General features: G+C 36.1%; 1 protein-coding gene across 13 annotated transcripts in view; it reads right to left on the bottom strand.

The window, feature by feature from the left end:
- Positions 1 to 13,459, bottom strand: part of LOC131434049 (plasma membrane calcium-transporting ATPase 1) — a 118,264-nt gene that overhangs the window by 63,922 nt on the left and 40,883 nt on the right. For all 13 annotated transcript variants that reach the window (XM_058600687.1, XM_058600693.1, XM_058600686.1 and 10 more), the window contains one exon: positions 8,003 to 8,046. The gene's annotated coding sequence lies outside the window, so the exon portion shown is untranslated. The remainder of the gene's footprint in view (positions 1 to 8,002; positions 8,047 to 13,459) is intronic.

The following is a 13,459-nucleotide window of genomic DNA, read 5'->3' as shown; positions in this document are numbered from 1 at the left end:
TTATTCCGATGACCTTTCGTGTTGCGGCCTGGTCCCACAATCGAGAAAATTCGGTTTCAGTTTTGTACAATCAGAAACGAACAAACAATGTGAATTTTGTTGTCATAAGAAACGAGACAATTCGCAGCATCTAATTGATCATCACGAGAACGCTTACTAATTACTACTACCTATCATATTCGTGAGACGACGGCACTAACAGCACTGTACGATCGCAGAAGGTGCACAAGTGAGATATAGAATATGTATTAAGACATCAAACAACCGTGATCTACCCCTGTAAGGGGGATGTACCACTATTCTACTTGCATTCTAAAAATATCATTCGCGAATACACCTAATGTTATTTGATACATGGTATTATAATGATAATTTATTATTATTAGTGATTTGTTCTCCTAGAATCAAGTGTTCGATTGTATATCCTATTGAATAAATTTCAATTGGAAGGTGTTTGATTTCGGGTATTAAAATACATTCGCAATACTTTTTACATTGTGCTAAGCCCAACTTTACCACTCTCTTATGATTGAAACTTAGTAATTTATTTCAATTATAAAAGTTTCAAGCTTGTTAAGGCGTTTTTCCTAGTACAAACTTACAAACACTGAATTATTATGAATTATTACACTGAATTATACTCTATAGCCTACTGAAACACGGAAGCTAAGTTTTAAGCAGTAGCATTGATTAGAGAATACTAGAGTTTCTTAAAATCGGTTCATGGATCTATCAGAAACAGTTCGTCAAAAGGTGAGATAAGTAAGTGCTCACAGGTTCCTAACTCATGCCTCCCCGTGTGTCTACGATGAGATTTAGTCAATAGAACGGCGTCGTCTAGGTACTATTGCCATCTGCGTTAGTTGCAGAATCAATCAAATAGGTCAAGTATTTCGGTTTACTAAATTGTGTTTAGATTAACTTTAAATTATCCAGACTGACTTTTCATAGAAAACCGTCAGTAACATTCCTTGCATTATTCATACATTCGCCTTTTCAATCTCGTCCTTGAAAAAATCGACGTATAATACAAAAACAAAAACCGTATGAATAGCTGTTTGCGTATAGATAATCTATTCTTATTATTAGTGTTTTAAGTAGGCCAGTCTATAGGAAAAATGTGTGTAAATTTAAATTATTGCTTGTCAATTGCATGAGACCGAAAATCTTTCTATGATGTTTGAATCCACTTGATGCAAACATTGGAATTGGGTGGGGCTGGTCGATTGACCGGGGACCTTGGTCTGTATACGAAATGGGTTATTGAAATTCGATTGAGTTAACACCTCCCTGGATTAAAGCTAGTTGTTTGTATAACACCGAACACATGGAAACCTTTTTTTCGTTAAACCGTTGCCAGACAGTTGGGTCAGGGATAGTTAAAGCACGCCACACACACATAAATCTGTCAGAAACACATTTGCGTTTCCGTTTGGCAACCGATTGAATCAAAATTCATTCATAAATTGAAAAATTCACAACATATCGTTCTCAGCCATCTAGGATTTCAAAATTTAAATTAGGAATTGAAATGACATTCATTTCAATAAATTTTTTTTACAAACCCGTCTCGAAAATATAAATTGTATAGCGATTGGAAAGAATATACACAAACCGACTTAAATAATCCTAAAATATAAATTATTGATATCCAGTCTCCAAGCGTAGACAGAAAGTATATATAATTCCTTCAAAAATTCATGAAAAATGGTAAAATATTATTCACTTATATACTGTTAGGATATGCTCTTTACAAACTAGATATTTTTAGTGAACATTTTACAAGCCAGTTGCAATTCCATATGAAACAGAACTTGTTTGATTATTATTCAGTTCTTGTTGGAATCAGCAAGGTAAAGTATTATCATCATGTCAAAGATTTTGATCTGTAACGAAAAATGAACAATTTCACAATTGGCGAGAAAATCAATTATAAGAGCATTTTGGTTATAAATTGAATGACTAAGGCTGTGAACCATTTCGCGGTTAATTTTAACTTTTGGTAGAAATCTGACACTTGAGTGTCGAATAATTAAATCTAACTAAAACTACGGCCCATTTCAAAGTTTGACAGATGGGAAGTTATTTTGCACTGGAAATAATTTTAACCAAAGAACTGATATTAGAATTTTCTTTGAAAGATTTTTTTTCAGTTGCGAAAAATAACCATCCATCTGTTAACAATAACCAGATAACTTCAATTTTGAGTTATTAGGAGAAAAAAATTTTGTTGTGTTAAATACAACAAGAGATATTCGCGATAAAGTTCAATTTAGTAAGTCGTATTCACGACAAAAGACGGGTTTCGGTTACCGATAGGACTTTTAACGGACTCCGCAGTCAACCGAAATCATGCAATTTGCATATACGTTCAAAACTCGCTCTATATAAGTCGTTGTTACTTTCTGCTGCGGATTTTTGAGTGCTCGGTATGTATTAGGAAATATTAGGGAGTTGAAAGAAGTATATACATAGCAAACGAAATTTACTCGATATGTTAATTAATGTTACTGTGGAATAAGCATCACTAAAATCCTAAATTAGACAGAAAATCACCACCAAATTCGAATGCATTTCCACTTTCAATTATAAAACTGTATTTCAAGTTCGATTTGGTGCTCCAAATACGTGCACTCTATTCGCACGTCACAGAGAGAATGAATAATAAATAGTAATGACTAGTTAGATCAGTTTAAACAATGAGAAATAATTTCAAAACTGGCAATCATAATTTAAATTGGTATGTTTGAAATAGCGACTTTAGTGAAGCCGATAACTGCATGTTGTGATGTAATGGTATGTATCGATTCATCGTTTCATTCGTTTAGGGGAATCTGCAGTTTCTTTGAAATAATGCAACTGGCATTGGATCTTACTCGATATGAGCAGGCTCATTCCAAATTGTTTTTTTCATACCCCAATTGTTGAAAGATGTGGTGATATTTTATGAAGGACACCGTCACCTAACTTTGCACTCCTGAGCTAAGATCGTCCGCTAGTTATTCCTTAAGTCGGCCAGTCAAACAACACCGCTGTGCAGTATAAATCAAGTCGTGTTTGTGCTGTTCGGCCTGTTTATATCTCCATGTGTATATATTTTCGGTAATGCTTGTTGCGCTGTGGCCAAATTATTGAACGAAAAAAATGTCAGTGAGAAGAGTTCTCCCGTAGACGCAGAAGACCATCCAACCTGATCGGACCGGACCAGACCAGAGCAAGGGAGATAGTAGTGCTGACAAAAACTGAACCGACTTAGACCACATTGAACCGCGATTCGCTTCAAACAAAAAAAAAGAAAGCAAAATAGATGACAATAACAAGAAAGCGAAAGAATAAAATTACGTTGTGTCCTTCTTTTTCACATTCAAACTGGCTTTTGTATGCATATAAGCCATGCTCGTGAAAAGAAAATCCTGTATCTAACTGTAGAAGTTCATTGCCTGTCAGTGAATCTCTACCAGCCCTGCTTTGGTTCACAATTTTCATTATTCTTGCAACGTATTTTGCTAGCGATTTCCATCCACAGCCACCCAACCACCCTCTCAGTCGACAGTTAACAATTCTATCAGAATTCCCCATTAGTTAGTTAGTCGCCATCGTCATCAGCAGTCATCTACGTCATCGTACACGAAAAATTCTCGCGTTTGACCAATATGAACTCGGCAGGTTTTAAAAATAGAACGTATGAATCTGCGATACCGTTCTTACGTCTTTTTGACCTCACCGTCGCCAGCCAACGTGATCCGGTTTCCGTTGGTTTGAGAAACGTGTAAAAAATCCCTATTCTATGCTGTTGCCATTTCCAACTGGGACTAGCAGAGACATTAAGGAGTGACGATGATTTTCCCTTTCGCATGTTAGTCCACCCTACGATGGTCCGTCGTCGTTCGCTTCATTGGTGTTCCGTTTCCGTTTTGGTTTTGTACCACTAGCCTTTAGCGAATGCGTCAAGAAGTTGGCATAGAAACTGATTGTACCGACGAATCCGAGCTTCCGTTTGGCATGGGGTTGGAGGTTGGGCAAATTTATTGCCGCAAAATGAGTTCACCATGCATGAACATTGGAAAACTCCCGGATAGATAGTCTGTGCTGTTTGATTGGTGAGTCCAATATAAGTATTGGACTTTTATCATTTACTAATATTTTCAGGTCATTAAGTCCATCAACTCGATATTCGGACACCAAACCACAAACTAGTAATTGTTGAATATGTTAAAACACTAAGGTTTCCTACAACATTTTAATTGCGTAAGGTTCACGGAGTAAATGTTTCGAAATAAAAGAAAACATATTTTTGCAATTATTTTAAAACATTGACCGGCGATAAATAGCATTACTCCCAATGCGATTGCGCGAATGCTTCAATACCGATTCGTATGCTTGCTGCAGCAGAAACCTTCATACACGATCGCGAACAGACCTACCCACGCTGCATTTTCTTGTAAAACTGCGCACAGTGCATACAAATTAGGTTTTACGAACGGTAACTCACTACAACCGTAAAAGTGATCGTGAAGCATCTAGTACAGTACCTTCGTATTATCGATTAGCAACTGAGTTTCATCGCTGTCTTGAACGTGCGGGATGAATAATTCTAACTTTGCAAATAAGGCACGCTAACGGAAACCGAACTGGTTTGTAGCGATCGAGATTCATCGATAAATTGAATATTCTATAAATATTCAATATTTACTTTGCATACATGAAATGCATATGAACATTGGGCCTCAGCACGACGATATATTCCTGATCGATGATGGCGTAAAGATGATTTTCGACCAACAACGGCGGCATTGGAGACGCCGCCAAGTCGATTGTATATTTCGGCAGTGGCATCGATTGCGTGGAGCGGCACAAGAGTTTATCTCAGTTGTAAATTATTGACTAAATTCTCTATCGTTCAAATTATTCAGATTGAAAGATTTATCTTTTCTCAAAATTATCACAGATAACGTTTTTTACGTACGTTCAGATAATTATATTTAAAATCAACTGTCTACAGCATACATTTTTAATAACTGTGATTCCGGAACCGAAAGTCGGATCCGGATGAAATTCAAAAGCAATCGTAAGGCCTTTTATTTGAGCCTAAGTTTGTGAAAATCGTTTCTGGTGACTGTGAGATAATGAAGTGAGCTCCGTTTTAGAGTGTTTTATCATTACTTCCGGTACTTCCGGAACCATGAAATTGAAATCGACATATTGGAATTCGAAGTGTTTGGTCATCAACAAACAATACACATACAGCATGAGAATTATATGGTTAATTCAAAGTACTTTATTAGTTTTTCCGTAGCCATGTGTAGGAAAATACTTGCGAAATGCATTTTTTACTTATCACTTATAGTAAGACCTTTCAATTGAATGTGGTTTTGTTAAAAACGGTTCAGACAAATTCTCTGAGGAAATTGAGTGAATATTTTCGCAATATTTTGCATATATCACTCTGTAATTCCGGAACCGGAAGTCGAACCCGGATAAAATTCAATGGCGTTCAATGAGAAAGTAAGCCCTCTCATACGAATCTAAACTTGTAAAAATTAGGTCAGCCATCGCCGAAAAAATCAAGTGCATGGTTTAGCACATACACACAGTCATTTTACGATCAAGACGAACTAATTCGAATGGTTCATGACACTCGACCTTGGTTAAAAGTTCGATTTTCACAATGATTCCATATCTTTTCTATATGAGAAAGACATAAACACACAATTTCTCAACAATGTCTCTATCGGGCGAACGATAGGGAGAAATTAAATTAATTTATTAGTCGAACAACAGTAGACCTTTCTTCACATTGATCACTATTTTTAGCAGGCCCGTGCGCAGGAGTCATACAAGGAGGGGTTTCAAAAGGGGGAGAAGGTTCAAGGGAGGTAAGGGTTCCAAAGGTGGAGAAGGCGCAACAAATTGATAGAAAAGTGCGTCATCCACAATATTGAAACTGTAAAATAAATTCTGAGAACGGAGTATGAATTATCAAGTGAAGTTCTCTCTTATATAATACGGTTATATCTATGGTTCATAGAACTTAATGTTAAAAATCTTCCAATCGATTGTTAGTCGAGTTGTATGGCATGTTGCACCGTCCTGTTGATACCAGTAGCCATTCAAATAATTTTCACGAACAATACGCGTCACAAAATCATTTTTTATGGCTCGATAATGATCGTCATGAACAGTTTTCGTTGCTCCATCATCGTTTTAAAAAAAAATAGGGGCCAATCACCACAAACCGCATACCATACTGTAACTTTTTTGTCGTATAGAGGCTGTGTATAGATTTAACATTAGCGCGTTCTTTTGGCGTGTACTGTTCCATGGTAAAATTGTCTTGGAATGACGCTTCCAACGCGATATGTCATTAGTCGATCTGACAACTCTGTCAAAAGTTATTGGGTTGCCCGAGGCTTCCTAGTTGTAATCTAAGCATAATAGCGTAATTGTTAGGATTATTAGCCGTTGCCTTAATTTCAAACCTCGCACGAAGAATAAGACGGTTTTTCTGACTCAAGATACAAACCTTCTCTTATATTTGAATTCATTATAGAACTATTTAAATAATGAATTTGTATCACAATTGTTACTGAACGGTTAATTTCACCAGATAAATTATAGAGATAATTTCACATGTGATTGTAACGAATGTTCCACAGTCGCACAAGATTGTTGGAACTTACTATTTCATAGAAGTTCATATTACAGATTTGTGTGACCTATCTAAAAACCTGAATGGCTTATGTTTCAAATCGGTTTCTCTAACTGACTGTGCAATATGTTCATTCGAGTAGTATCACATCTAATTTTCACACTACAAATATAACTGAGAGAAAAACTACCCATGATCTTCGAAAAGTTGCACAGTTGTTATCAGTAACGTACTCAGAGCTCCATTACTGATCGGGATTAGCTGAAATTGTACAGAGAATTCCTAGATGATCAGATTTGGGACTGGTAACTCATCCTCCAATGTACATCTTCTGGTAACCCCAGAATTCATTGATTCAGTACTGGCGCCGGCTAGGCCCGAACGTAGATCGTCTAAGGACTGGGAAGGGATGTTAGTCCAACACTTATTGTTACTAAAGGCCGTACATACTACTGCACACTCCACAAGTGTCTCGGGAGAAGAATATTTGTTAGTAAAAATTTCAGTAATAGTAAAGATGCTCGGATGCACCACTAAACTTACAGACTTCTCGAGTGATTATTTGTTTATATTGGTTGATCTGGGCAGCCGGCAACCGAGAAAAAATATTAATTTATCAAACAAACAAGTATTTTCCTAATATTAATTCAATATACCGATATATTATCTCTGTTATTAACACTGTAATATTAACGGATCTGCGCAATAGTTGAATTTCACCATTCAATTTATAATCTTGAAAGGCAAGCAATAACATAAAAGAAGAAAAAATATCAAATTAAACTTTTCTCCGAAGCTATCCGGAAACTGATAAGTTGAATGAAATTGGATGCAGAGAGATATAAAATAGAGTAATCAGCTGTGAAACGTTGAAAAAATCTGATAACTGAAAGGAAAAAGAAACTCTTGCAATTGTCGCCATTTACGACATGGAAATAGAAACCATGTGGAAATATTCTTGGTGAAGGTTTTTTCCGCCGGATTTCACATTGCATCTAGACTAGTACTGTCCAGAGAAAGTTAATAGGTACTACCGATATCCTAGTGTAGTCCAGCCCCTTGTTATAAGTAACGTACTCAGATAAAAAAATCTAGTTGCACATCGCACAAGCAAAGTGCGGTTTTTCAATCACACAACAGTAACAATATTATATAATTGGAAAAGCAAAGAATGTTTGTAAGATTGCAGTTGAGAGTAGTTGGGAAGAGTTGAAAAATACAATACAAAAACAATATGTTTTATTTGGGGATTTCTTTCTTTCCCTATTAGATCGGCATTTGGAGACGGCCGGTGTCGATAAGTAATCAATATCGTAGATAAAAATTTGTAAAAAGAAGGAAAATACAACTCACAAAAGTAATCGATGATTCAATCGAAGGCTGCTGGAATGCACAACCTGGAAATGAAAGAGAAAATAAAGTTAGATACATTCGATAAGTTCATAGGTAATGCTGAGAAGTACATATTTAAAGCATTCATAAAGTTATTCAAGAAGTTTGGAGCGAGTCGAACATTTTTTTTTCTGTAGCAGCTTTTTGAAACGCAAATTACCTTCATTACATACTTTTAATGCATAAATAATTCTAAGCAAAATCGGCATCACCTGAATACATTCGAAAATCGCAAAACAATTTCAAATTAAATTTCTTTTCATAAGTGAGTTCTGAAAGTTAAGTAAATCCATGTTGAAAAATATCTCAAACTATACATTATGTATAGAAACTGTTTAGAGGCTATTTATGTGAACATCCAGAACACTTTGGAATCAATTTCTTCGCGTTTCGCCTTTGGCTCATCAGTGCTTAAAGCAGTTTAAATTGAATCGCCATCTCCGCCTAACAGTTCAATTTGAACAGCTAAGCAGACGCAAAGTTCATACAATTTATATGACCCTTTAAGGATATTTCATCAGGTGCCATATCCTATCTGACGTCCTTAAAGGGTCATATAAATTGTATGAACTTTGAGTCTGCTGAGCGGTTCAAATTGAACTGTTAGGCGGAGATGGTGAACTGCTTGAACTGCTGCTTTAAGCGTTGATGAGTCTAAGGCGAAACGCGAAAAAATCGAAATATGTACTTTTTGTACAAACCAAAAACCCCTAGGGGAAAGTCTTATAAAGCGCCCCTGATAGCCAAAATGCCCCCTTTCTTTTCTTAAGCATTGAAGACTTTTCTGACCAAAATTTTATCACTAACACTATCTTTTCGTAGGATCTTTCTGCTATGCAAGTTTGGTGGTTGTTGTTTGCAGGAAAGTATGAAAAAACTAAAAACATCATTTGGCAGCTTTTCGATGTAAAGTTTTGCTTCGACTAAATAGATGTTTTATCCGCCATTTCTTTGACATACTAATTATCTCAAAACAGTAACTTTATGGACATTTCAAGAAGCATAATGCATCATTGTTGTGGGATAAAATGTCTTTTGTTGTGTGTCATGCCACTGATTTGTTGTGAGACATATTTCACGGCTGCTGGGGCATTATGTCTGAGGCGTGCGAAAAAAACTAAGAATGTGGCCGTTTTGGAAAATGTGTTTATATCAATCAATTCTCATCTTTTCTATTGGAGTCATTGAAAATTATGTTCCTCATCCGTATTGCAATGAAATATTTACATTATCGAGGAAAATATATTAATACACTTGGAAATATCTCAATGTTTTCTTAAGGGGGGCATATTATAACACTTTACCCTAAATGTTCACATTGATTTCGATATTGGTGCTATTTTAAAGGCACAGTTGACGAAACTATTCCGTCTTTTACATCAGTTGACCCAGATAATATTCTTGCCACCATACTCAAATGATGCGAGAGTGTATTGTATACTCCTTAGAAAGTAATTTTCAATCAGTCTCTGTCGCAAGGAATATTTCCACAATACTGTAAAAATCATACATGCTTTCCATGTTCAAGAAAGGAACTAAGCAATATGTAGCAAATTATCCGGAATTACTTCACTTAATGCTACTTCCAGGGTATTCGAGATTCTCGGTAGCAATGTTTTGTTCAGTAAAGTAAAATCATAGGGGAGACCGGGGTCAAGCCGGACACTTTTTGAAAATTAAAAAAAGCACTAATTTCAACTTGGTTTTTACCCAAGTTAATTCGACTGACAGCAAACCCCGCAGTAAAATTTTTCTGATCCGAAGAGGCGAATGACCTTAAGGTGTTAAAGTACGGTTGCATCTTTTATTTGACAAACATGTAACATTTTTAATAATTACAAATGAAAGGATTTTTGCATTTTTGATATTTTTGTTACTGGTAGAATAACATTTTGATAGCTATCTAAAACAGAACATCATTTAAGAAAATACATAAAAATGTCCTCGCCTAACTGTTAAGTTGTTCAAAGAAATATCACAGACTGTATTGATTGTACGCAATATGTGAACATCTAAATTTAATTTTATTTGAAAGGTATAGTATACGAACGGTTTATACGAAAAATAGGCTCAGCCGCGGTTTCCAACAGAAATATTTACATGATTTTAATATGAAATATGTTTGACTGGTGACATTTCACTGGATTCCCAAATATATGTGCAAAAAAGTATGAAAACGTATCCGGAGTAATAAACAGCTAACTGTTCAGAGAACACACTGTTTTTGTGTCGTTATTCAAAACCACAATATTTTAATACTTCAATATTAAAAATGATTCCACATATATACATTGAAATTAATCTTTTGAAGAGACTCGCTGTTTGGATGTTCAAAACCAGTCGTTCATTTTCAATTTCTTATTTTTGGACATGACGTCTAAATGTATACTGCAAGAAAAATCATAATAACATCAATGCCCCTGAAGTTATATCCACAAATGTAATGTGCGTTACGCTTCGATTTTAGCCAACAATGATCAGAGAGTGTATGATCCGAGAACTTTTGATCATGGTGCATAATCATAACATGAAAATACACTCTTTTTCTGAAATCATGACACATTTTGCTAATATGCTGAATCGGAATTCTGTTCGTGTTCATTAGTTATTGTTTCCATTTTGTCTTCACGAGGAACAAGAAATTCATAATACATCGACCGATTGAACTATTTTAGAGCAAAAAATGAACGTCAAGTGCTATTTGAAAAAAAAAACTATTTTGAAACTATAGTGAAAGACCATGGAAAGTTATAACCGGGTATAAATAAACACCTTTATAAAAAACTATTTTAATAGATTAGATTTATCAGGGAAACCGGGAAATTTTATTGGTTTTTCTTGTAATAGTTTGAAGTGTGATGTGTAATCTAACAAGATCTACTCTCGGTTATCAAGAGTGAGATGTACTCAAATTGTAGTTCTAAACATTAGAAATAATATAAAAATCCTTCTTAATCCACCTAGTGGTGTGATATTGCCTTTCTCTTTCTTCAAAATAGTCTCATGAAAATATGTTTTATCTTTTTATTTAATAACTTCTGACACTTGGGCTCATTTTTGACACCAATTGATTCAGATTGATTCAAGTAGTTTACAAAAGCAAGCATCAGTGTTTAGGTCACATAGTCGACATCAATGAGAAGAGTGATGCTAATCTAAAAACCCTTCTTAGTCCACTTAGTCGATTTTTTCAACAAAAATTTTTTCTAGATGACACTAAATCACGACACAGTCGAAAATTGCTTACGGTCGAGACGATAGAAACAAAGACAATACAGTGTAGTGAACAATAGAGTGTACGAAATGGGTAAATACGATTTAACAAAGCTTGAAACTCCAGTTCGCTTTCACATCTCATCCAAGCCAGTCGATAAAACAAAACCGCTTACGTTCGGGACAGAAGAAACCAACTATAGTATTGTGTAGTGAACAATAGAACGACCTCTAAATGAGTGAACCAAACAAACAAAAGCTACCGCCGCCACGAAAGAATACAATTGTTGCTTACTTCAGGCAGTGCAAAATTCGACCTTCGATACGAGAACTTGAAGGTTTGCTTAAGGAGCAAATGCATCTTGACATTAAACGTGTGCATTTACTTCAATAATAATAAAATAATGACAAATAATGTAATTTACATCCAGTTTTATAAAGAGGTTAATGCAATTTAATTCGCAAAAGACAATAACAATGTGCACTATGTGGAGCACGAGAACATGAATTACAACATTCCAGTATATATGGAAGATAGTGCTATAGAAGTGCGTGTGCATGATCTTCCCTCAAGCGTCATCGATCCTTATATTCGCAAAACTATGTCCCAATACGGAGAGATTCTCTCTATCGAAAAAGAAAAGTGAAAGAATTTTTTCCCCGGTATTCTAAATGGCGCACGTTTATTACGCATACACTTGAAGAAGGCTATACCTTCTTATGTGATGTTCGGTCAAGATACAAGAATTCCGTGCAAATCACTTGTTACCTATGAGTCTATGACAATCAGATGGCCACATCTCAATATTGCCAAAAATCTGTTCACTACGGTAAGCCATGTGATAAACTGGACAAGGAGACAACTACACCAAAGGACAACGGTGCTTCCTTCACACCAACCCCAAGCAACCCCAGTACACCTGTGACAGCCTCCAACAACAATGAAGCATCCCCTTCAACGAATCCATCATCATCCCCTGTAGAACAAAGTACACCAGCTGCAGTTAACAACTTACCTTTCAACCAACCAGCAACTGCAACCAATGTATAACAAGGTGGATCTACAGCAACTAGCAACGAAAAGTTGGAAATCGTAAATAATACCATCGATGCGGCAATGGATGACGAGACGAACCACGAACGAAGTGCCCCTCAATCCTCGCAGGAGGGAAATGGAAGCTCCTCTTCCCCTAGAAAAAGGGTGACAACGAGATCAAACTCAAAAAAAATTATTTAAAAAATCGGCTCAATCGGACACGTAAAGCTTGTACGCAATGCAATAAGTCTGAATAAAAATATCTTTGAAAAAAAGCCTGAAACTTGACCTACAAGACCAAATTCAATTTGTATTGATTTCGAGTGCTGCAAAGTTAGACCAGCAACGACCGAAATTGAAATCTTGCTTAAGGAACAAATGCATCTAGACGTTAATGATGTAAATGAGATTCAATTCAACAAGGCGTCTAGCTGTGTGTACATTATGTTCAAACGTAAAAGAGATGCAATTGCATTCGCTTTGGTTAATAACGAGGTGCACAGTGTTGATCATGACAATGTGAAATATAAAATCCTTGTTTACATGGTGGACGATGCCATAGAAGTACGCGTGCATGACCTTCCCCCGCAGACCAGCGATAAGTTCGTTCGGGAAAGTATGTCGCAGTACGGTGAAGTTCTTTCCAACGAAAGGGCAGTATGGCGGAATTTTTCCCGGGTATCCGGAATGGCGTGCGAGTGGTACGTATGCATCTACGTAAAGCAATTCCACCTTACATCATTTGTGATCAAGGAGGGATACATCCGTGTAAAAACAACAACGCGTTTTGTCGGTTACGTCACTTTTAGTATCGTATCTCTGGAACCAAAAGTCACAGCCATTTGATCTTAGAACTTGATCAATAACTCATTACTCATTACTTTCAGACGAGCCTAAGCTAATTGAAATCGGTTTCAGCCATCTGTGAGAAAATTGCGCGTTAAAAAGTGCACATACATACACACGTACATTCATGCACACACAGGTATTTTTCGAATTCATCAAGCTAAGTCGATTGGTATATAACACTACGCGTCTCCGAGGCTCCGTTCGATAGTCGGTTTTTCCAGCAATTCTAATACCTTTCTATAGAGAAAGGCAAAAGGAAACGAATTTAGTCAGATAAAACTATTTTTAGAAACTAAAAGTAATAGACAGGAAAGAGTTCT

Source organism: Malaya genurostris, chromosome 3 (genome assembly GCF_030247185.1).
Source record: "Malaya genurostris strain Urasoe2022 chromosome 3, Malgen_1.1, whole genome shotgun sequence".
In the NCBI taxonomy this organism is placed as follows: Eukaryota; Metazoa; Arthropoda; class Insecta; order Diptera; family Culicidae; genus Malaya; species Malaya genurostris.
The sequence above is the reverse complement of the archived record's forward strand: the minus strand, read 5'-3'. Positions and strand labels throughout refer to the sequence as shown.